This window comes from Sorex fumeus, unplaced genomic scaffold (genome assembly GCF_029834395.1).
Source record: "Sorex fumeus unplaced genomic scaffold, SorFum_2.1 ptg000081l, whole genome shotgun sequence".
NCBI classification, from domain to species: Eukaryota; Metazoa; Chordata; class Mammalia; order Eulipotyphla; family Soricidae; genus Sorex; species Sorex fumeus.
The window spans coordinates 18,772,945-18,797,952 of record NW_026606138.1 but is presented as its reverse complement, the minus strand read 5'-3'; the positions used below and the strand labels follow the sequence as shown (position 1 = coordinate 18,797,952).

Genomic DNA, 25,008 nt, shown 5'->3' with positions numbered 1-25,008 from the left:
GTGTGTGAATGTGTTTTTTGGGGTGTGAGTGTGTGGGCATGTGGGGCTGTGGGAGCATGTTCGTTTGTGGGGGTGTGAGACTGTGGGACTCAGTGGACTTCTGGGTCGGCGCTTGTGTCTCTTGCCGAAGGTGTTTTTGTCCCCCCCTCCTCGTTGTCCGCAGGTACTTCCAGTGTCAGCCCAAGTATGGCTTGTTTGCTCCCATTCACAAAGTCACCAAGATCGGCTTCCTGTCCACGACGCCGGCCAAGGGCAAGGTGGCCGCCGTGAGGCGTGTGATGGCCACCACCCCCGCCAGCCTGAAGCGCAGCCCTTCGGCCTCCTCGCTCAGCTCCGTCAGCTCCGGGGCCTCATTCGAGAGCAGCAGACCCGGCCGGACGGGACTAGTAAGCAGCCCCCCACCACTGCGGGGTGCTCGGGCCCCCACAGACTCCCACAGCCCCAGGGGCGAGAGGCGGAGCAGGAGCACGTGGGCTGAGCAGCTCCGGGTGGCAGGCGAGTGGCTTCTCAGCCACCACCAGTGACAGGAGCAGGGATGGGCCTTTCCTGGGGTGCTCAGGGCTCCTCTCTGGCCTCAGGCCACCTTAGGGATGAAGTGGGGTAGCTGAAGGGGGCGCCTGAGGGTCAGAGCAGGGCCCAGAGACTCTGGGGAACGCTTGGCCCTTCATCTTGCTTCTTTACTCTCTCCGTCTCTCCCTGCTCCCTCCTGTCCCTCTGCACCGCTGTCCACATGCAGAGTGGCCTCGACTTCTGTCCATTGCGGTGCCGCAATTCAAAGCTGGGGCCTCGTGGCTTCTCCCCTCACGTCTATCTGAGTCATAAACACTAAAGTGTGTCTGAATATGCAAGGGTGCCCTGAGATATTGTCCACAGGGAAACGGGCCCACGATGGAGAGGGTGTCCCGGGGGGCTGGCTTTGCTGGGGGCTGCGCTTCCTGCCGCCGCCTCTGCTCCGTGCATTGACCCTCGATGCAGAAGAGGAGGGAGTGAGTGTGTGTGCAACAGAAGATACAAAACAGATGACACGGGAACGGGAGCCAGGAGGCCACGCGCCGTGGGCACAGGCCTGGGGCCAGTCCTGTCTTGCTCGACCACCACCAGGTTTCCCTGCCCCACCTGCATCCTCACGTCCGACTCCTCCTTCCCTTCGCCTCACCATTTAGGAGGGGAGCAGACTCAGAAGCCCCTCTCCTTCCCTCGCGAACCAGCCCATTTGTGGAATTTGGTTTTGTTTTACTGCTTGACTGTGGGCCATACCCTACAGTGCTTCAAGGGGCCGTTTGCAGTGCTGGGGTTTTGCCGGGGCCTCCCACCTCCAAGCAAGAGCCCTACGCCTGAGACGTATCTCCATCCCCCCCCCCCCGCTATCTTGTTTTGTTCTGTTTTGGGGTCACACTTGGCAGAGCTCAGGGCTTTCTCCCACCTCTGTGCTCGGGATTATTCCTGGCGGGCCTCCGGGATTGACCCTGGGCAGCGCTGGGGCTTCGCTCTCCAGCTCTTTGGCCCCTGCCTTGCATATCTTTATGCAGGGTGGAGCTCACTCCTAAACTGAACATCACCGTTAGCGTCTATGACAGGAATATAGAAAGATTCTGTGTGACTTCACGGAAGTATACCTCGACAACATAATTCCATAAGTGCACACACAAGCATTCATACACACAGTCACTCATACATGTACACATAGTGCATACCGTATATACACAGGCTTATGGGTATACACACACAGGCACATACATGCATAAACACAACGCGCGCATGCACACAGGTGCGTGTAGATATGCCCACTGGAACATACATGCACGCATACATACATGCACACGGGTCCGTGCGTGCCCTATGGAGGCCTCCCTGTTTGTCTGTTGGCTGAGTTGCTCTTCTGAGGTACCAGGCTCCCACAGAAGGCCTGGCCTTGCTGGGATGGAGCCTGGGGCCTCACAAACCACGCGCAGGGCAGAGGCTTTGGCATCAGCATCCTGAGTTCAGCTCGTGGCCCCGAACTTGCCAGCCCCTCAGCACGCGCCTCCCCCCATGCTAGGGGTGCTGCTTTCTCCCTGTTCCGGGGCCTGAACCTCACAGTCTCGTCTCCATAGTTGGCTGAAAGAAGCCCATCGCTCCTGTGCTGGTTTCCTCAGTGCCCAGGAAGCGCGTGCTTCTGGCCTGCCCCACCCGCTCAGGCCAGGAGGCTCAGGGAACACCTCCGCCCGCCTTTCTTAGTTTTTATTTTTGCTCTTTGGGGTTCACCTGGCAGTGCTCAGGGACTCCAGGCGTGGTGCTTGGGGGCTGCTCCCGGTGGAGGGGGGTTGAGCCCGGGTCTTGGTGTTAGACCCCCAAGGCTGGCAAGCTCTTACCAGGCACCCCTTGAAATCCGAGTTGACTGCAGTTCCCGAGAGCACTGCACATGGCTGGCCCGAGAGCTCGTGTGCTCCTAGAAATTTTAGTTATTATTTGGTTTTGGGGACACACCCAGTGGTGCTCAGGGCTTATTCCTGGCCCTCTGCTTGGGGGGTGGGGTCACTCCTGATGGTGCTGGATCTTGAACCTCTGCAAGCACCTTCCCCCACCCCCCCCAACAGACTCTTTGGCCCTGGGGAGGGCATTTAATCTGACCAGATATACTTTAAGTGTATCGGGAAATCACGGCCAGGTCCTTACGCACAGGCAAGGATGATCCCGCTCTCCGGACAGAACCAGGTGGCTCGAGAGCTCCCAGCAGGCAAAGCAGCAGTGGACAGCCTGGGCCTTGCTGGGCCCGTTGGTCAGGAGGCGTTTGGCAGCAGCTCAGATGATGCGGGGAAGCGGCAAGAGAACCTGCGGCTGGACCGCAGCAGGGCGATGGAACAGGGATGGCCGGGCAGAAGGAGCAGAAGTCCTGGCCATCGCCGCTGCAGCCCCCCGCCACCATGTGCCCGAAGAATGAAGATCAGGTCCCGCCTTGTCCCCTCCTGCAGGGGCCGTTGTGCAGAGAGGGATCTGGGTCTGCAGAGCAACATGAGTGACCACGAGCCCAGGATAGAACGGATAGGACCCCCGGTCCCCGCAGCCCTTCAGCCCACTCCCCTCCCCTCCTCACTGTCTTTGCCTCTTCTCTCCTTCCCTTTGTGCTTGGTCTTTCCCTGAGCTGCCCTTGCTGTCCTGCTCGCTGGGCGTGAGCCCTCACACATTCTCACCCACCACTTTTTCCTTTTTTTATTTCCTGGACTTTGGCTATGCCCCAGCAATACTCAGGACTTACTCTGGACTCTGCACCCAGGAGTCACTCCTGGTGGGCTCGGGACCCAATGGGGTGGGTACCTGTTATCCAGCTCGGGTCAGCGGCGTGCAAGGCCAGCGCCTTTCCCGCAACTTTATCATTCTAGCCTCTCATCCCCCATTTTCGAAGGCAGATGGCACAGGGGTCTTTTATAGGGTCACACCCAGTGACCCCCGGGGGCACGGGGCCATTCCCAGAGACAAGAGTCTCTGGTTACTGCTATTCAGGCATGGGGCGGGTGCCCAGGAGAGCGAGGTGAGCTGGAAGGAAGAGGAAGAGAGAAGGGACAGGCTGCCCAGGGAGACCCTGACGGACCTGCAAGGCTGAAGATGCTGGAGCTGGCCTCAAGCTCAAGCCAAGGGCTCATCCGTAAGGAAGCTCAGGCCAGAGCAGGCTGTGGAGGGGGCTGCCTCGGGCTCTGCAGAAGAGTCTCCGGATTCCCACGAGGCCCGAGGTCAGTGGATTCCAGGTCCCTTCCAAGGATCTTCGGGAAAGTTTCAAGATGTTTCTGCTGAGAGTCGCTGCCCCATATGCAAGGATGCAGCACTGCTCCATGTGCTTTGCCGAGGATCACCGCGAGCATGCCCGTGTCGGCCGGCCCCATCCCCTTCACGTCTCTTTTTCCTTTGCAGTTGCCGGAAACCTCCACCTGCTACGCCCAAAAGATCTCTGGCACCACCGCCCTCCAGGAGGCGCTGAAGGAGGAGCAGCAGCACATTGAGAAGCTGCTGGCCGAGCGGGACCTGGAGCGGGCGGAGGTGGCCAAGGCCACGAGCCACATAGGGGAGAAAGAGCAGGTGCTGGCCCTGGCCAGAACGGGCACGACCAGGTGACGTCTGTGCAGACGGCAGTGCCGGGGCCGAGAGACGCCTGCGGTAGAGGCTGGGCGCGAGCTTGGTGCAGGCGGTGCAGGCAGAGGCCGTGGGTCCCCGTCTGCCGTCGTTGCGGTGGCGTCCGGCACGTGGTTTGATCGCATGCGCCTTCTGCTCGCCCTGTGGGGGTTTAGGGAGTGCCGAGTTGTCCGCATCGGTGCTTTCGTGGTGTGGTTCCCCTCTGGCCTTCCAGAAACGCTGTAGCTTAGGTGGGAGATGCATTCAGCTTGCCGTGGTGACAGGTGGCGATGCCAGCCCCCAGAGGGCTGTTGGGGGCGGGCGAGGCCACTCACGTGCCGTTGCCTCTACAGCACGTCCTGGAGCTGGAGGCCAAGAACGACGAGCTGCGGGCCATGCTGGAAGCGACCGACTGGGAGAAGGTGGAGCTGCTGAACCAGCTGGAGGAGGAGAAGAGGTGAGGCTGTGCCCGGAGCTAGGGGCTCCCTCGGGTGGGGCACTCCTGGCCTTCCAGGGCTGTGAGAACCAGAAACCAACGGGTGCCCAGTCCTGAGCGCGGCCTCACCGGGAGGGCTGGGGGGGCAGCTCAGTGGAGCCAAGCCACCCCCGGCCCTCCCTGCTGTGTCCACCTGGCTTGGTATTCAGGAGGCCTGTGCTGGGTGGCAAGGAACTGTCCTAACCCAGTGGGACCCTGTGGGAGTCCCTGTGGTTAAGTCCCAGGCGGGAGGAAACCCACAGTACTCATGGGGCACGACAGCAGACAGACAGGGCTCAGGCTAGGCTGCAGACAGACGGACGTGGTGCTCAGGCCGGGGTGTAGACAGACAGACATGGGGCTCAGGCCAGGCTGCAGACAGACGGACGCGGGGCTGAGGCCTGGCTGCAGACAGATGGACACGGGGTGCTGGCCGAGACCGCCTTTTCAGATGGGCTCCCAGCAGTGTGGTGCCCAGGGGCACTGCCAGTGCCTGGCTCAGCCCCTCAGCTCCACATGCCGACTCGACCGTCACTGGGAGCCCCTCCCCCCGCCCTCCGCCCCCGAGTCATTGGCTGCTTCTCCCCCAGGGGCTCAGTTGTTGTCCCAATGTGGAGACAGGTGCTGGCTGGGAGGGACTGGCAGGTGCCGCGGGTCAGTTTTTAACCACCTCTGTTAGCTGCGAGGCAGAAAGGGTTGATATTATACTGCACCTGGCGTTGGCTCGGCCTAGCTTCCTCCTGTAGCCTGTGGGTCCCACCCAGTGCTCGAAGCTGAGGGGACTCGCTGACTTTCTTTTTTTTCTTTTTGGGTCAAACCAGCGATGCTCAGGGGTTACTCCTGCCTCGGCACTCAGGAATTACTCCAGGCATTGCTCCGGGGTCCATAGTGGTATGCTGGGAATTGAACCCGGGTCGGCCACGTGCAAGACAAACGCCCTGCCTGCTGTACTCTCGCTCTGGCCCTCCCCGACTCTCTCAGCCCTCCTGTGTGTGGAGCCGGGGGCTGGGACAGGCGCATCTACAAGATGGTGGCCCTCATGGGGGGCAGCAGTGACGCCCCTCACAACGTCTCCCTCTCCCCCACAGGAAAGTGGAAGACCTCCAGTTCCGAGTCGAGGAGGAGTCCATCATCAAAGGCGACCTGGAGGTAAAGCCTGGGCAGGTCCCGGAGGCTTGCAGGGTGCAGGCAAGGATGTGGGGCGGCCTGGCCGACCCCGCTGGGACCACTTCTGCTGGAGACTCCGAATCAGACAGGGATACCTGGGGTCATGCACCTGGCAGGGCCCGGCTGACACATCTCTGCTCCTTGGGGCTGGAGGCTGCTCTTTATGAGCGTTTTTCTCTCGTTCTGACATTCGGGTCTATGCCTTTGCCTCAGCTTTGATTTTCAGTCGAGCAGCACAAATCAAATCCTTTAGAACCCCATTTTTTAGAAGTTTTTCCTTAAAACAAGAAGAAGCAAAGAGTCAGTTTGGAAAAGAAAAATTTCTATTTCTGCTTCTTTTCCTTCCTGTTTTAAGTTCATGGAAATTTTGTTTTCCCACCAGAAGGAGGTGAAGTCCCTGCAGGTGGCCTCTGAGAAGCTCGCCAAGGAGAACGAGGGCCTGAGGACCAAGCTGGACCATGCCAACAAGGAGAATGCGGACATGATCGCCCTGAGGAAGTCCAAACTGGAGACGGCCATCACCCCGCACCAACAGGCCATGGGCGAGCCGAAGGCATCCGTGAGCCAGGGCGTGGGCGCCGAGGCGGCCGAGCTGGCCGAGCTCAAGATGCAGATCGAGAGGCTACAGTTCGAGTACCAGCAGGAGGTGGAGAGCCTGAAGGCCCAGCAGGCGCCTGAGCGTGCAGCACACGCCTCCGAGCTGAAGACGCTCAGGTCACGGCTGTTCAGGACGGCCCAGGAGCAGAAGAACAGCCTGGAGGCCGCATGGGCCAAGCTTGAGCAGATCGAGGACCAGCACCTGGTGGAGGTGGAGGACGCCCTGAACAAGCTGCAGGAGGCGGAGACGAAGGTAAAGCACCTGGACGGGTTGCGGGCTGTGTGTAGTCAGCAAGCCCAGGCCCTGGCCAATGCCACGGCACAGCTGGAGGCCACCCAGCAGAAGCTCTTGCAGCTCGATGGGCTCTGGAAGGCCAGTTCCGAAGGTCAATTGGGAATGGAGAAGCTCAGGCAGCAGCTCCAGGTGGCTGAGCGGCAGATTCAGGAGTTAGAGAATGCAAAGCGGGCCGAGAGCTGCAGGTTGGTTCTCGGGCGCCCTCGCCCACTTCCACGCTCGCTCCCTGCATGCTGTGTGTCAGTCTGCTCACCGCTGTGTTCCGGCTTGGTGCTGACAGGTCTCCCGGTCACGTCCCGTGCGGTTCCCTCTGAGGGGACTGAGAAGGAGTCGGCATGATTCGGGGGTTGTCATTGGTCCCCAGCACCCGGATGCCGTGCTAGCCTTGGCCCCGGCTAATCGGGCCCATCTGGGGTCTTTCTGAAACAGAGAATTCTTCACGAGGCCAGTGAGAAAACAAGATAGGAGCCCCCAGAGCAAACCTCTGCCCCCCACCTCTTGGGCTTGCTGCATACTCGCCGAGTTCGCCCAGACTCTTGGGCTCGAGTCAGGCCACGAGGGTCTTTCCCTGACCTTGCTGACCACCTGCTCGTGTGACGGGCTTTGCCCTCCTCTCCCCGAGGCGCCTCAGTTCCCAGCTGGTGCTCGATGCCTCTGAGTCTCTGAGCTCCCTCAAGGCTGGTGACGTGGCCCATCTTGGTATTTCTCATTGCCAGCCCCTCCCTCCCTGCAGCACAAGCCCCCGCGCAGCCCTGCAGAGATTTCATCCCTTTCAGCTTCTAACATGTGCTTGGGCCAAGTCCGCCTTCCAGCATGGCCCCCTGCTGGCCACAGGCATGGACTCTCATGGTAGCCCTGACCCTGGGGAAGGACGAGACAGTGAGATGTGGGCCAAGCCGAGGAAGCTGCAGTTCTCACCAAGGAGCCCCGAGAGATGCCCTTTTCCTCCTATAGGATTGTGGTGGCAGGGACGTGCCCTCACCCCCCCCCACCCCCCGCGCTGGTCACTTTGTTGGAGAAACTTCTCTGTTGGCCAAGATGGAAGGGCTGTGGGCTTTCTAGACAGGACTGACAGACATAACAGAAGGGCCCCGAGACCCCCGGGAGTTCCTCTCAGGACTCAGGACTCCTTGGCTGGCATTCCAGAAACACCGGCTGAAACAAATGGAATCAATTCCTAGGACAAAGCAGGGGATAGCTGACCCACTTGTTCGCATCAAGATGTAACAAACGTCAAGTTCTGGTGACTGCTGTCTAGGGGATTAGAGGTTCCTCATTTTAAATTTCATATTGAAACCCCTCAAACTTTTAAAGTCACAGAAAAGAAACTACAAGAAAGTAAATCTTGGGGGCCGGAGTGATAGTACAGTGGGAAGGGCATTTGTCTTGCACGCGGCCCACATTGGTTTGATCTCCATCATCCCATAGGGTCACTGTCATTGTCTCTATCCTCCCGTTGTTTATCGATTAGCTCGAGCGGACCCAGTAACGTCTCCATTGTGACACTTGTTACTGTGTTTGTCATATCGAATACATCACGGGGAGCTTGGCAGGCTTGCTGTGCAGGCGAGATATTCTCGGTGAGCTGGCCGGGTTACATCCAAGGAGAAATTCCTGAGCATTTAGGGTAACCGAAAAAGCCAAAAGGAAAAAGAAAGATAACCTTTTATTCCCTCCCTCCCCTCCCTTTCCCTTTCTTCCCTGTTTCCTCCCTCCCTCCTTCCTATCCTTAGCTTCCCTCCTCCCTTGCTTACTTCCTTCTTCCTCGCCAAGCCATGCTCTGGGCTCTGGGGTCTTCGCGCCCAGCAGTAGTGGGGCTTTGCAGCTTGTGGACCGATCTCATTCTCGCCCAGTGGTGCTGCAGTTCCCACTCGGGCCTGGTGTGTACTCAAGCCCTTTGTGCCGTCTCCCCGCCCCTGGAAAGTCAGTCTTTCTCATAGGCTTTCTTATTTTCTGGTCACGCCAAAGTTAGGTCTAGAAAACGCCTCTGTTTGGGCCGTTTTCAATAACCACTAGACAGTCATCACCAGAACTGCCGGCGCCAAGGCCTTGGCTTCGTGAACTTCAGGCAATCACGCTCACCTCATGCCTCTGTTCTTCGGGGTTGTGTTGGGTCATGGGCTTCTCATACGTGTTTTCTGTTTTGTTTTCCCCTTCCCGTTCCTGTTTGTCTCCTTGGTCCATTCACTCCATCCTTGTGACTCTGGTAGGCCGATAGCCTGGCCGAAGAGCTGCAGGGGAAGGGGCTAGCGCTTCGTAGTCTTCAGGAGAACTTGAACGAAAGCGGCCGAGCTGAGGGGCCGTGTGTGCGCGCGTGTGTGTGCATGTGTGTTTGCGTGTGCATGCTGGTGAGCAGAGCAGAGGGGCCGTGTGTGTGCGTGTGTGTATGTTTGTGTGTTTGCATTGTGTGTGTGTGTGTTCATGTTTGTTCGTGTGTGTGCGTGTGTGCTGGGAGCGGGCAGGGGGCCAGCGGCTGACAGTGGCCCCCGGCTCCCCACAGGAGGAGAAGGTGGACGTGAGCCGCAGCCAGTGCCAGGCTCTACAGGCCGAGCACGCCAAGGCCAGCGGGGAGATCCAGGGGCAGCACGAGGAGGCGCCGCAGGCCCTTCAGCAGCTGCTGCTGCAGGCGAAGGAGAAGCTGCAGGCGGTGCAGGCGGAGAACGGGAGCCTGCTGCGGGAGGTGGCCGAGCTGAAGACGCAAGCCAACAAGGCCAAGGTGGGTGGGCGCAGGGCAGCGCCGCGGCTGATGGCGGCCGTGGCCCGTATGTGTGTTGGTGCCCGGCCGCTTTCCACCACGCACCGCAGCCAGGGCTACGTCTCCTCTCTGGACCACCTGCTGGCCCAGTTCTGTGGCCAGCAGCCTCGTGTGCATGCTCAGGTCAGTCCCATTCCGGTAACATGGCCGTCTGCGGTCAGCTGCCCAGCACACACCAGTAGCCTGCTGCGGCTCATGGCTGCTGAGCTGGACAGAGAAGATAGCCCTTGCTGCAGAAAGTTCTGGAAAGTACATGGCGGTTCAACTGTGGTGTGCATTGAGACTCAGAAATGAAAACGCACAACCTGTTGCTGACGGGCAGGGAGAGCAGGTGAGGGAGACCCTGACCCGTGTGCGACCAGTCCTCCTGGAGCCCCTGGGTCCCTCCCAAATGACTGCAAACACTGCCCTCCCATTGTTCATCAATTTGCTCGAGCGGGCCCACTAATGTCTCCATTTTGAGACTTGTTACTGTGTTTGGCAAGCAAAAACTGTTGGCTTCAGTCTCCAAAGCTTGGTGGATTCGTCTGGATTTTCTATAAAGTGGATAACTTTTGGGACTAAGTCCATTTCCTGCCTCTGTTTGTCCCTGTGAAAATCGTTTGAAAAGCAGTGGTTGCTTTTCCCTTCCCCTCCTGCACAAAGTTCCAAAACAAAATACTTTTTGTAGTTCTTTGAATTGTATTGAAAACTAGTTTTTGAATGCATCCCTTCTAGGACAGAGTGATGGATTTTATAATAGAAGAATTGAAGTGGGGGGAAAAATCTTATGCCCCAATGTCAAGATCCAACTGTACTTACACCTTCCGGGGAGCTGTCAGGAATCATTTCAGACAGCATTTCAAAAATCAACTCGGCTGATAGTAGAATGGGTAGGGTGCTGCCTTGTACTCGGCCAACCTGGGGTTGATCCCCAGCATCCCGTCCTCCGGCCCTGCCAGCAGTGATCCCTGAGCACAGAACCCTGAGCGAGACCCGAACACCAGCAGGTGTGGGGCCCCCATCCACAAAATAGGCAGGTAGTTATGTTGACGCTAAGAAGCTAACTGTGTCTGAGCCTCTCCATCCTGAGTCTGTGTGTGTGTGTGTGTGTGTGTGTGTGAGTGTGTGCGCGTGCGCGTATACACGCGTGTGCAGGTAAGACTACTCTGCCATTTTCATTTCTGGTATTTAGGCCACATGAAGTGCTTGGCTTGCGTGTGCCTGCTTGATCTCATTCTTGTTTCCATTCTTCCCCGCTTTTTGTTTCTGCAGTCCTTAACTTGCTTATTAAGCTCGGCCAAAGAAGAGATGGAGCTGATGTCAGAGGATCGCAGGGCCCTGAGGTCAGAGAATGAATTGCTGGCGAAGGAGAAGCTCTGTCTGAAGTCCGAGAGAGGGTGGTTTCAATTGAAACTCAGAGAAGCGGAGGCCAAAAACTCTTCGCTGCGGGAAGAGCAGAGGAAGCTCTGGCTGTTGAACCAAGCGATTCGCATGGATAAGGAGAAGGTCATCGAGGCCAGGTGGGCCGCGGAGAAGCTGTGCCAGCAGGAGCGGCTGGACCGAGAAGCCCTCGAGGCGGAGAAAGAGAAAGTGCTGGAAGAGGGCAGGGCGGTGCAGGAGGAGCTCCAGAGGGTGGGCGCGGAGAAGGACGCACTGCAGGTCTCCAAGCTGGGGCTGCAGGCCCTGGTGGAGGAGCTGCAGATGAGCAAGAGCAGCCTGGTGGCCGAGTGTAAGAAGGGCCTGGAGGAGAGGGGCCAGCTGGAGGAGCATGTCAAGAAGCTGGTTCTGGAGAACCTATCCCTGGCCAAGGACAAGGACAACATCATCCAGAAGCTGCAGTGCTCCTACGAGGAGCTGGCTCGGGATCAGAAGTCGCTGGTGCAAGAGATCGAGGAGCTCACGGCTGAGAAGGAGGAGGCCGCCCGCGTGGAGTCGGCCCTGCGTGAGCAGCTGAACAGCCTTGTCTCTGAGAAGGAGCTGCTGGGCCAGAAGGCCACGAAGCTCCAGCGGCAGCTGCACTGGCTGCTGAAAGACCAGGCGCTGCTGGAGGCGCAGCAGACCGAGCTGCTGGCCGAGCGGGAGGCGTCCCTGCAGGCCCTGGCCTCCCTGGAGGACACCAGGAACACCAATGCGATGATGCAGAGTAAGGTGGGTGATGGTAGTGACCAGGGCTGTGTAGGCCCGGCCTCAGCCTTGAGAGAAACCATATCCTGGGCCATAGTGATAGCACAGCGGGGAGGGCGTTTGACTTACACACCGAATTCCCAGGTTCAATCCCCGGCATCCCATATGGTCCCCTGAGCACCGCCAGGAGTAATTCCTGAGTGCAGTGCTAGGTGAGCCAGTGCCCTCTGACCTCACAGCCCCACTTTCCCGGGCTCGAGTGACTGCTGACAGCCTGAGCTGTTCCACCCTAGCCAGGAGTGATCCCTGAGCACAGAGCTAGGGTTTAGTCCCTACCCCACTGGGTGTGGCCCCCAAACAAACCAAACTGACTACCCACAAAGGTTCTAGATAAGCATGTATACATACACAGACATGTACATATGTATATATGTGTGTATGCTTCAAAAGAGTCGGGGAATATCTACCATTTAAAATATCTGAGAATGATGCCAGAGCAATAGCATAGCAGGTAGGCTGTTGGCCTTGCACATGGCCAACCCAGGTTCCATCCCCGGCATCCCATATGGTCCCTGAAGCACCGCCAGGAGTACTTCCTGGGTGCAGAGCCTGGAGTCACTCCTGAGCAACGCCGGATTGTGACCCAAAAACCCCCTCCCCAAATTAATTGATTCTTTAAAATAACAGAAGCCAAAAAGAGGGAAGCTGAGGAAGAAGGGGCTGTGCTCCCCTGGCGCCCGTGAGAACCAGGGGCCGCGCACATGCTGCCGGAACCCCACCCCCACACGCTCCCAGCACAAGAGGTGATGCTTAAGGAGTGAGAGGCCCCATGGACAAGGACACATCCCTTCAGTCAAGGGGTCATGTCCTTGCCAGAGCCCTCCAATGCCCTTCCTCTTGCTGCTCTCCCAGAACCTGGGCTTCGGGCTCCCATAAAATTGTCAAATCATCACTTTGCCAGAGTCGAACACCACTTTGGAGGGCTTCTTCCCTGCCAGGAAGGTTCAGTCGCAAACGGAAGCGCCCACCAGCATGTGGCTTTTCCAGCCTCATTGCGCATACTCTAGGCCCAGAGCTGGGGGAGTCTGGTTCTCTGGGCTGCCTTCCTGCTTCTTGCTCCTGTCAAGGGAGACAGCTGGGTGTGGTCCTCCGGGGTTTGCACACTTGGCTGCAGTCCGGTGCCCGCACCTACCATCACCAAGCTCGGATCTGGCCTGCAGCAGGAGTCAGCCTTGGGGCCTCCTTGATGTCTCTCCTTCCCCAACCCCCCTTCCATCCCACCCGGGTCTGCAGCGCTTTATCGTTTGAATCCTCTCCGAGGAAGGGGACCATCTGGGTCCCAGTGCCCTGAGGAGTTCCCGCACACCCTCACTTCCTGCACTTCTGTACTTAACAGCCGGTGGCCCTGGAGGGCACTTGTGGGCTGAAGTGAACTTTGCATGTGGGCTGTGCAGGTGGACCCTGTATGGGTTTGTTGGGAACTGAACATTTCCATGTTTTGTTTTGTTTTGTTTTGTTTTGTTTTGTTTTCAGCTGGAGGAAGAGAGATCTGCGTTTCTTGGCTCTAGTGTGGTATGGCCTGGGCACTCTCAGAGACTGGCCATCAGAACTTGCCCTGAGGGAGAAAAAGAATCAGTCTGTTTTTCTGGTTTTATTTACACTTTCTTTGGGGGCCACACGTGGCGATACTCCAGGCTTCCTCCTGGCTCTGCACTCATGAATCACTCCTGGCTGCTCTCCGGTGGCCCCTATAGGATGCCAGGGATCAAACCTGGGTTGGCTGCGTGTGAGGCAAGCACCTTTCCCGCTGTGCTATCACTCAGACCCAACGCGCCTGCCAGTTTTCAAGTGAAACATGAATGTTTGTGCCTACAGTCATGCTTGCTTTTTTAAAGTGGGATTTCCCCCCGCCGCATTCATTTGAAAGAAGTGAGTTTGTCTTTGTAGGAGAGGGAAGACCCCTCTTGACTCCCTGCTCTGAGAAGAACCGAGGGGTACCAGCATCTCCTCCTGGGGTCTTCCCTGGGCACCCGGGAGCTTGCGCTCAGGAAGGGAAAGGGGAGCTCTGGCTGCCTCCAACCCTGTGGCGGGGACTGGAAGCGGGGCCCAGCCTCCTCTGTGGCGGGCTCCCATGGCTCCCGCAGATGGCTCACCGTCTCACGCTCTCCTTGAACACAGATTGATTTCCTGAATTCCGTGATTGTGGACCTCCAAAGAAAGAATCAGGACCTCAACATGAAAGTGGAGATGATGTCCGAGGGGGCTCTCAAAGGGAACGGGGACGACCTCAACAATTACGACAGCAACAACTTCGGCCCGGCCACCTCATTCTCTGCACTGTGCAGAAATCTCCAGCAGTTCCTGGATTAGATAGCAAGTACTTGTGAAACACCTAAAATAACCAATTTACTGTCTTTACAAAGTTTACTTTTTTTCCACTGTGGTTTTAGATGAATGTATGATGAGAAATTCAACATTAATAATTTTGGATTTTCTTATCAGAAAAAATTAAATGAAGGACCTGAACCATCAGAAGTTTATCATCCAGTCTGAATCTCTTTATGTTCATTTGAATGTTTTCTAGTTCTGTAAAACGTGATAAATAATGTACCATCAGGGCTACATGTATTATAAGAACTTCTATAATTGTATATATGCTTTTGATGTATTTTCCTCTGGAGATTATCAAGTGTCTCACCAGTGAAAGATCGTAATCCATTGACATTTTGAGTAATAAACACGATTGAAATTGTTTCACAAACTATGTAAAGCAGTATTAAAATTAGAGCAAACAATGTTCTTTATCTACTTGAATAAAATTATTTCCATTTTGCCAGTGACAACTGATTATTTCCGGTTTATTTATAAAAGATTTTTGGCTAGCAATCAAGAACTATAGAGTCAAAGAAGTCAAAGAGTTTCTACAATGGAATTCTGATACACCAATTTCTTTTTGTTTCTTTATGTTTGTGCCACACCTGGTGATGTCTTAGGGCTTATTCATGGCTCTGCACTCAGGAATCACTCCTGACAGTGCTTGGGCAGACTATACGGAACGTCAGGGATTGAAGCCAGATTGGCCAAAGCACATGCCCTACCAGCTGAACTATTGCTCTGTGCCTGTATACCATTTTCTTAAAAGTGTTTATCTTGGGATAAAGAGGTAGTACAGTGAGTAGGTTTCTTATCTTGCATGTGGCTGATCTGGGTTCAATTGCAGGAATCCCATCCAGTCATCTGTGCCCCGGCAGGAGCAATCACTAAGTGCAGAGGCAGGAGTAAACCGTAAGAAGCACTGGGTTGGGGGTATGGTGCCACCAGCAGGTCTCTCTGTACCTGTGAGATGAGTGCATCAGCAGCCTGATGGCGCCTTCAGACTTCCAGGTACCCCCAAATTGCTGCTGTGCCTTGGGCCAGACCCCAAAAACGTGGGGCAGAGTTTACCAAGAAAGTAAACAGGCAAAAGTTAGGTATGTGGGAGACACAGACACAAACCACCTCCAGTCCAGCTATATAATTGGAGGCATGGCCTCTCTGGTTCCTGATTGAACTGCTTAACGGCCATGATCCCAGAGACTCAGAAACAAATCTCGAAACCCAACAGCTTTGGGCAGAAATGTGTCCAGTCCCTGAAGTAAGTTACAGGCGCTGGGCCACCCCAGGTGGGAACAGATTTCGTGCGTTGGCCCGTTCCCCCTGGCAGCCTGCTGGCCGCCATCCTCCGGAGGCCACTGGACAGTCAGGTTTGGGCTCACAGTGACGAGACACGTAGGGTCTCACGGGATGTGGGTGGAGCTGGCCCTTTCCTCCCCAACGAGACCCCAAGTCGTCACCCACAAACGGCCTCTCTGGCTGCTGATTTAATCTTGGAACCCAGCAGGTTTGGGCAAGAAATTCCTCCAGATTTAATGGTTAAAATTGTGGAATTTCAAAATCGCGCAGCCACTACTGCAGCCACGCGATGTCATATGTTATTCATAACCAGGAGTAGAAAACAAATTGTCTACTGTTGCCTTTACAGCAGATCTGAGCACCAAATAATAATGGTGGGTCCGGTGTCAATATATTGAATGTAATCAAAGCAGAGAGAGTAATATGGAAATTATCTCCTCTACAGGTAGGGGGAGGGTGTGGGATGGGTCTATACTGGGGTTTTTGGTGGTGGAGAATCGGCCCTAATGAAAGTACGGGTGTTTCATTTTATGACCAAGACTTAAACGCGAAAGCTTTGTAACTGCTCTCATGGTGATTCAGTAAATAAAATTATAAAAAATGAAAAGAAAACCACTAGGTGAGGTTTAAAAACAAAAAAAAAACCCCAAAACAAACAAAACCTTTCTTGCATTATTGCAAAGCTTCCTAGTCAATGTACCCTAAAATGAATGCCTTCAGTGATTCTTCACAAGACAAAAATGAAAGGACACCAAGCAGTACAAACACCATCAATCCGTAAAGTCTGGGAAAGAACTGGACATTGCTATATTATTAACCCAAAATGAACAGAACCAAATATGCTTATAAGCACCAACTCCTGTACGTTTGAAGCACATGTCCTCACGTTGAGATTTCTGGAAAAAGAACTTGAGTAGGACCGTCACTTTCAGCCTTCATAATACCCAATAGCAGTCCTTGACCTTAGAATCTATGGTAGGGAATTCAAACGGTCTATACATGAATCATGGTTACTTTGCAGGATATCCAAATATGATTACATCGTACTGTGAGTATTCTGTAATACTACGTTGTAAGTCAGTAAACTGCAGATTGGAGAGAGAGCCCTGGGGCAAGGCTGATGCCTACCAAGCAGCAAACCCAGATTCTTTTCCCTGGCACTTCATAGTGTCCCCAGTATCCCCTCCAGGAGTGATGCCTGAGCAGAGCTCGGAGGAGCCTCAGCACTGCTGGATATGATTCCCAAGTCCCTTCACAAATATAAGTATGCACCCATTTTGTGGAATAGATATATATGGTTACAGTCCTCCCATTGTTCATTGATTTGCTTGAGCGGGCCCAGTAATGTCTCCATCGTGAGACTTGTTTTTACTGTGTTTGGCATATCAAATACGTCACGGGGAGCTTGCCAGGTTCTGCCGTGCGGGCGAGATACTCTCGGTAGCTTGCTAGGCTCTCCGAGAGAGGCGGAGGAATCAAACTCGGGTCGGCCATGTTGGCTGCGTGCAAGGCAAACTCCCTACCCGCTGTGCTATGGCTCCAGCCCATAATACACACACACACACACACACACACACACACACACACATATTTGAGATTGATATCCAAGGTTAGAAAAATGGGGGCCAGGAGGCCTTGTCAATGGTTGGAAAAAACCACACATGTAGGGGACAGAGGATGCTTAGGATAGAGTAGGGACCAGTATGGCAATAATGGTTGTGATGTAGGCAGGTAGATAGGGAAAGGCCCTTTGCAATGAAACAAAGTTTCATGGAAGAAGAATTCTAGGAATGAGCCACCTTGTGGATACAGAAAGCAAAGGCCTGATAAGACCATCCGCAGACCCTGAGGATAAAGGCCTCCTCCCCATGAAATTCCTCTTTTTGGACCTCCCTGGTAACCTCCTTAGCAACGGACTTTTACCTGGGAAGAAGCCCTACGTGGGGGCAGGTTGGAGAAACCCTATAAAGGCCACCTTGAACAAAGGAGCCCATGTGCTGCTTAATTCCTGCACTCTGTTTGGTCCCTCGAGCACCGCCAGGAGTGTTCTCTGAGCACAGAGCCAGGGGTAAGCCCCGAACACCGCCAAATGTGCCACAAAAAAGAACTATCTTGTTACAGATTCGTTTTCTGCATGTGCTGTTATGACTAAGGAGAACAAAAACTTCAACCAGAGTATCAGGAGAAAAAGACATACTTCAACAGGATGGAAAAAATCTTGAACTGAGGTGGGGCAGATAGGCCCAGAATTTGAACTTCCTGCAGAAATGCAAACGAAAGTCAGAATGAAAAGGACAAATAGGGGAAGTGCAGGATAGCACAGCGGGCAGGGAACTTGCCTTGTTTGAGGCCAACCCAGGGTCGATCCCTGATCCCCAGCATCCCAGGTGGACCCTCCCCCGCCAGGAGTGATCCTTGAGCGCATCGCCAGGAGGAAGCCCCTCACATCACGAGGTGTGGCCCCAAAACAAAAGAAAAGAAAAAGGCAGATGGGCCTAAGCATATCTGAGCTTTGCTCTGAAGTCTGGGGCCACAGGGAGCACAGGCTTTGCAGGAGGCAGAGTTCCCTCCCTCCACCCAGCCCCCAGCAAGGAGCCAGGAGTATCTCCAAGGCCAGCCCACTGCCAGGCTGCCGAAGATGGAGGACACAAGGAAGGGAAATGCGTTTCCCATGAAATCTCCTGTGCTGTAATTCCCTGTGACACAGCGCACCCCCCACCCCACCCCCACCGTCTGTTCTGGTTGCGGGGAGACCCCCTCCTCTGTACTCTTGAGTGGCGATTGTCGGGGTCTGCTGCGCGTCCACGGTTGCCTCCCATCTCAGGTCCTTCCATCCACTCATCCTCCCAGCCCCCCAGAGCTGGTCCCAAATGGTCGGTTCATCCCTGGTGCTATTTGCAGGAGACAACTCCCAAGTTGGGGGCACACAGACACCAGAGTCCCATCCTCCCCCGCGCTCCCCACAATGCACAGCCCCCCAGAATCAAGGCTGGCGCCCCTGGCTTGAGGAGGAACCATCCGTCAGAACGGGAAGCAGTTTTTTGTTTCATTTTGGTTTTGTTTTTTTAAGACACGCATCTTGGCATGCAACTTAGTGCTGGAGCGGTAGCACAGCGGGGTAGGGCCTTGCACGCGGCTGACCCGGGTTCGATTCCCAGCATCCCATATGGTCTCCTGAGCAACACCAGGAGTAATTCCTGAGTGCAGAGCCAGGAGTAACCCTGTGCATCGCTGGGCGTGACTCCCGGCAAAAATAAATTCATAAATTCTAAAAAATAAATGACCCATTTAACCACTTGTCCATTTCCCTCTGCTGTCTCATCACCTCTGTTCCCCTTCTCCCCCTATGTCCCAGGAAAGTTTATGCAGCCATCCATGGAAAGTCATTCTTTCAGGGGCTGGGGAAGTCGTAGAACTGGTACTATCTTGTCTTGTACACAGCTGAGCTGGGTTCAATCCCTGGCACCCCGTGTGGTACCCTGAGCCCAGAGCCAGGGTAAACCCTGAGCATGGCCAGGTGTGCACCCATCCACCCCGAAGGAAAAAAACTTTCAGTGAATCTAAGGAAAAAATGATGAGTTTATTTTTCTTTTGTGGGAGTACAAAAATTTAAAACTATTAAAAAATTTTAAAACAAATATTGAACTGTTTCTTCTCGTTAATCATGGCAAGTTGTGTCTGATTCAGAAATCTGAAGACAACTCAATTGTAGCTAATCCCAGGATCTTCATCGGCAGGTAGAGATTGTAAAGGATTCAGATGTAGGTCTGAGTGTGATGGTACATAAAGTGCTAAAAGGAATTTGCTCTGCTCTCAGGTTGAAAGCCTAGAAGGGTTTAGGTCCAGTTTCCCTGGGTTCATGCAGAAACCGCTGCCTGCCCCTCAAGGGCCTTGTTGGCGTGCAGTCCTGATGGCGGAGGCTCTCTCCATCCTGGGCTCCCACATGGAGGCGCAGAACTGCTGCCTCTGAGCGAGGACGTCGCCTACAGTCACCCAGCCCCTGGGTTTGCTGCGGGTTTTCCCCAGACTGTAGTTATCTCCAGCTTAGCTGCACGCGATGTGTGCCAAAGGTGTGTCTCTGCACTTTGTGAAAGTCAGCGTTTCTTTCGGGAGGTTGTCTCCAAGTTAGGTTTTCAGACAGGTTGAAAACAGGTCCAGATCTGTCGGGATGGGAGATTTGTGATGAAAGTAGATAATGGACCAAACATGATGACCTCTCAGTGTCTGTATTGCAAACCATAATGTCCAAAAGTAGAGAGAGAGTATGGGGAATATTGTCTGCCATGGAGGCAAGGGGTGGGTGTAGAAGGGGGGCGGTATACCTGGGAGATTGGTGGTGGGGAATGTGCACTGGTGGAAGGATGGGTGTTTGATCATTGTGTGATTGTAGCCCAAACATGAAAGATTGTAAGTCTCTCATGGTGATTCAATAAAAATAAATAAATAAAATTAAAAAAATAAATAAATAAATAAATAAATAAATAAAAGAAAACAGGTCCAGCTGCGGAAGGCAGGGCCAGTCCTGCCCTGCTCCGACCACTGCTAAATCCCAGAGCAGACGGGGGCGGGGTGGTCCTGTTCGGCGTACCCCACTTCCCTGACGGCCAAGGACAGATACCAGAACCAGAATGTCAGGTGCGTGCTTTGGTCAGGAACTCTGCGGGTCCGGGAGGCAGCCTCCGCGGTCCTGAGATCACTGTGTGTGCTGATGTCTGGCTGTCTCTGCGCTCACGCACTGCCGTGCTCACCTCACCCTCTCTTTTTCCTCCCACTCCTGCTTCCTTTGCTCTATCGGTGTGTCTTTGATGGAAAGACTAAAGAAACTCTATCCACGTTATAATAAATTTCATATATTTTTTTAGTTTCTAATATTTGGTTCTTGTTTTTTGCATTTTGAAAGGCTGCCCAGTAACACTTTAAGGCATTTGCATGATGACTGAGATTTATTTCTTATGAAAGTCGTAAGGAAAGAATCTGGATAGTGTGATCGCTTGGGAAAGGTTTCTGGCCCCGGACACCTCCCTTCCGGCTCTCCTCCCTCTGTTGTTGCTCATGACACCAAATCTAAAGCGTGTGGCTTTCAAGGGGCCCACGTATTTGTGACTCGGGCATCGGTAAAGAGGCCCGATGTCCTCCAGCCACTTGTGGATTGCACGGTAGAAGTCAGAGCTGAGAAGAGACCAAAGGAATTAGCCGTGAGGACTGGTCAGCAGGAGCAGCTGCCAGGGTCTGTTTGGCCGTGTCCATGTAGGGGTCGCCACACGTGCCCACTCGAGGAAAGGCTGCCAGGTGATTGTGCAATGTTCCAGGCTTGTGTCAGGAACACGCCAAGGAATCTGCCCTCCCCTCCTGCCTCACAGCTGATGGCTCAGGCTAGTTGGATAGTCCTGACTAAAGAATGGGAATGTGGGACTGGGCGACATTCCAGCGTGGAGAGTGTTTGCCTTGCACACGGCCAACTTGGGTTTGATCCTTGGCATCCCATATGGTCCCCCAAGCACTGCCAGGAGTAATTCCTGAGTGCACAACCAGGAGGATCCCCTGAGATCTCTCGGTATGACCCCCTCCTCCCCCCAAAAAATTGGAATCTGCTCACGATCACGATCACAACCATCCTGTTGTTCGTCAATTGCCTCGAACAGGCCCCAGTAATGTCTCCTTTGTCCTAGCCCTGAGAATTTTTTAAAAAGTGCCATATTCAAGGCTCTTTCAGGGTTAGTAGAATGAGCCTCATCATTGTTACTGGTATTTGGCATATTGGGTAAGCCACGGGGAGTTTGCCAGACTCTGCCGTGTGGGCTGGTTACATTCGGTAGCCTGCCAGTTTATCCAAAGAAAGAATGAGACAATAAGATGCTTCCGGGAGCTGGGTTTTATAGTCTCTGGGTCTTGGCCGTTGATGGGATTACAGGGCACAAGGGGGCCAGTTGGTGGGTGTAACCTCTGCCTACTGGAATATGGAGGATCTGAGTGGAGGATGCTCAGCCCCAATCTGAGCAGGCTTGGAGATCTCAGCCCCAGGACACGCATGCCTTTGTTCCTCTGCCAGTACCTTCATGCCTGTGGAGAGTGGTCTCAGCATGGTGGTGGCTGGTTGTGGAGGTCTTTGGCTGCCGGAGCCCTGGTCGGGGTGGGGAGGGAAACTCAACCTGCTCCCCTCCAAGGGGTCCCGGCGAGGACAGTCAGGCGCGGGGGCAAGAGACTCTGCACATCCTCCTTAAACCCCTTCACTTTGAATAAACATTTAAAATCAGATTTTCTAAGTATGTGTTAGATTTAGAGCAAGGAACTCTTAAAATAATCTTATGGTGGGATCAGTTACCAAATAAGTTTGTTTTGTTTTGCTTTGGGGACACAGTGCTCTTCAGTCATTCCTGCCTCCAGAGACCATGCAGTGCTGGGGACCAACCCAGCTTTCCTGTCTGTGAAGCGTAGACCCCAGCCCAGCCCCAAACACATGCCATAGGAAAGTCAAGATTCCTGACCCACAGGGTCCCATCAGAGATTTCCTTTCCACTAAAACGCTCTTATTTCCACCTAAACAAGATCCTATTCCCTAGCGAGGTGTTGCTCATGTAATAGCTTAACTGCACAGAAGTCCACCCTTTCCGGTGTATTTCCAGCCCTTGGGTGTTGAATTCAGGAGATCTCTGTTAGTCTCAGATTCTTTGCTTTCTATTTAATGATCTGGAGTGTAAGTGTGAGCCAGGCGCTGAGAGAAATACACACTTCTCTTTTCATCTCTGTGAGAATTCCCGTTTGCCGTAAACCCATGAGAATTCTGTAATGTGTGTGCGGATATCTTGGGTCTCACTAACCAGACATACATTCTGCCATTTCTAACGTGGGCCTCAGTCTCCGATTCCTCCTGTCAGTTTTGGGAGGTATCTGACACTCGGAACATGCTCTTCGTTCACCCACTCACCCGGGGACCAGAGAGACTCGGCTTGTTGCTGTAAGTTATGCCTCATTCAATGTGTCACCTGCCCGCATCACTGGTGCTATGGCCCAGAGCATGTGATCTAAACATGCAAGACCCAGTGCCGCAAGGTGGGTTGGAGGGAATACCCAGTGGCCCTCCCAGCTTCTCCCATGGGTGCGCATTCCCTCCATCCCCAAGGCACACAGATTTGAAACACTGAGTAGGACACGAACATCCACTGCTGTCCTGGACCCCAGACTTTAATGAGATCCCCCACTTCACACGCACCTCTGTCTCTCTCCCAATATGCATCCCACGAGCCACACTTCTGTCCCCTCTCATGTCCTTTCCAGGCTGTGGCATTGCCCAGTCTTGACTGAACGTCCGTCCCCACCCTGTGCTACCCCCCACACGTCCTTTTGTGTGTGTTTTAATTGTTGTCATTGCTTGGTAATAATTTATTCAAGAAATAGCACTTCTTCCTGGGATTAGGTGTTTTAAAGAATTCTTTTTTGGGGGGGTGGGGTGGGGCTGCAACAAGTTCTTTTTTTTTTCTTTCTGTTCTCCATCTCCCAAAGGTATTAACTTGTTTCTTTAAATTCAAATGGACACAATGATACGCTGGTTCTGGCATGTACACACAGGCAAACTTTTTCTCCCTCACAGTCAGTAAAATTTCACTAAACTTGTGTAAGCATCAACGCCTGGGCCCCTCTCCCCGCAATAGTCCTGGGAGCCGTTGAGCGGGGGTTCTAGGGCAGTTGTGCACTGGCCTCTCTCTGGGTTGATTTCTGGTACAGGAAGGGAAGTCGAGGCCCCAGGGGCCATGAGGACCCTCAGGGCCTGTGACCAGCAGTCCTTGGCCAGCGGGCCCTAGGAGGCTCAGTTGGCTGGGGGTTTCCCCACCTGGAGTGGAGGGCGCCCCCTAGCAGGCGAGGGGGTGCGTGGTGATTCTGGGGCGGGGGCGCTGCAGCGGGGACAGCCCCCTGCTGGCAAGTGCGGGCCTCCCGGGTCGCCCGCTGACCCCCATCTCCTAGACCGGCTGGGCAGGGTTCCCCCCCCCCCACGAGGGAGATGAGGAGCCCGAAGCCTGAGCCCAACGCCACCGCTGGACCCAGACCCAAAGCCGCACGCCAGGGGCCCCCGCCCGCCCCGCCCGAGGGGCCAGGATCCCAGGCCGCCATCCAGTCCTGCCGCCCCCGCCCCCGCCGCCCGAGCCCCGCGGACAGATGCCTCAGGACTGAGACCCCCGCGCCGGGGGTCCGCCCCCGCGGCCCAGGACTCGCGCGCCCTGTGCTCCCCTCCGCCCGCCCGCCCCTGCCCCCAGGAAAGACGGTCACGTGGCTTCGGGGTGCGCCTCGATGGGCGCTGGGGGCTGGGGTCCGCCCCGCGAGGGGAGACGGGTGCCGGGGGTCGCCCGCCAGGAGTCGCGGGCCCTGCTCCGGCCCCGCCAACTCACCTGGCGCCACGGAGCTCGGGCATCCGGCCGGAGGCCCCCCAGGGACCGATGCGCGGGCAGCGCCACCTCCTGCGGCTCCGCAGCCACGGGCTGGCCCCTGAGGGGCGGGCAGGGAACCCTTGGGACAGGGGGACGCGGCCTGAGCGAGGCGCTGTTGGGTGCCGTTGGGCGGGACCCCCTGCGCCAGTCAGGGCCCCGCACCTGTGCAGTTCGCACAGCGGCCAGCAGATGGCGCAGCGAGCCGCTCACCGGCCTGTTGGGGCTGCTGGTCGGTCCCTCACTTGGCAGGACACAGTGATAGCCAGGGGAACCCGAGGACCCCCTGAGACCGCTCCCAGGAGCCGGGGTGGGGCAGGGGGGGAACAAGCCCTCGCAAGGCCAGCTGGCAGTGCAGGGGAGATGACACCAGGGCGCCCTTGTTCCCCCGTCCCCAGCTTCCCGGGAGGGTCCCTCCAAGGGAGCAGAGGCAGCGCTGTGCCCCTGCTCTGCTGGGGGTCTGGGGGGTCTGTACAGCCCCCGGGAAGCGCTGAGTCTCGGAAGCCTGTGCCCTGGCTCCGTGGGGCACCCTGGGCGCCCCTAGCGGTATGGAGGGAGATGAGGGGGTGTGATGTCACTATTTTCACGTGACCGCGGCGTCACGTGGCGGCGGGGCCCAGTGGAGCCAAGGCCACGCACCTGTGGTCAGGCGGGTGAACCTGAACGTGCTGCGCGAGTTCCTGGACATGTGCGCGGGCAGCAAGCTGACAGTTGGGGTGGGCGGCGGCCTCTGGGTCCGGGGGCGCCACCCAGAGTCAGCAGCCCCCAGAGAGGGGGAGAGAGGGGGCGTTGCGCTCCCCGCCCCTGTGGCCTGGCTCTGGGAAGGAAAACGGGAGCGACCTGAGTCCTTCTCAGCAGGACGATTACAGCCCCGCGTCCAGGCACTCCCCGCTGTCCCCGTGTGCGGGGTGGCGCTGCATGCTACCCTGGGTACCACTTCTCCCAGCTGCCTGTTCCTCCACGGTTCGCGCAATCAGTTATGCCAAATGGGGAAAAAGGACACTGGTGTCGCACAGGCGAAATGCTCACAGGCCGCTTGGCATTCGTCCTGGCCCCCAGTGACACCATCCTTGCCTAGGTAGAGGCGAAGGTCAGCTGGAGGCCTGACTCTCTCAGGGGCACCTGACACTGTCCCAGCTTTCCAAATACTCTCTCAGAATTAAGATACCTATGGGATACCTACACGAGAGGTTTTCATTTGATTGATGCTGGATTATGTGACACCTGTTACATGCTGGGTTGAACGGTTTCCTTGGCAGTTCACCCACGGGGTTCATGACCCCAGTCTGACCCCAGGACACTGCATACACACTCTTTGTGGATGACAGTGAATGTGCTTCCGTGGCCAGTAGCGCCCCTTGCCCTGACGCTGTTTTTCTTCAGGCCACAAAATAGGAGTGTGGTTAGCTATTGCTAAAGGCAAGTTTTGTTTGTCCAGAGT

The 25,008-nt window shown here is 55.3% G+C and overlaps 1 pseudogene; it reads left to right on the top strand.

The window, feature by feature from the left end:
• The first annotated feature begins 6,206 nt into the window (after positions 1–6,206).
• The window catches only part of LOC130038922 (vacuolar protein sorting-associated protein 33A-like), a 90,228-nt pseudogene continuing 71,426 nt past the window's right edge, over positions 6,207–25,008 (top strand).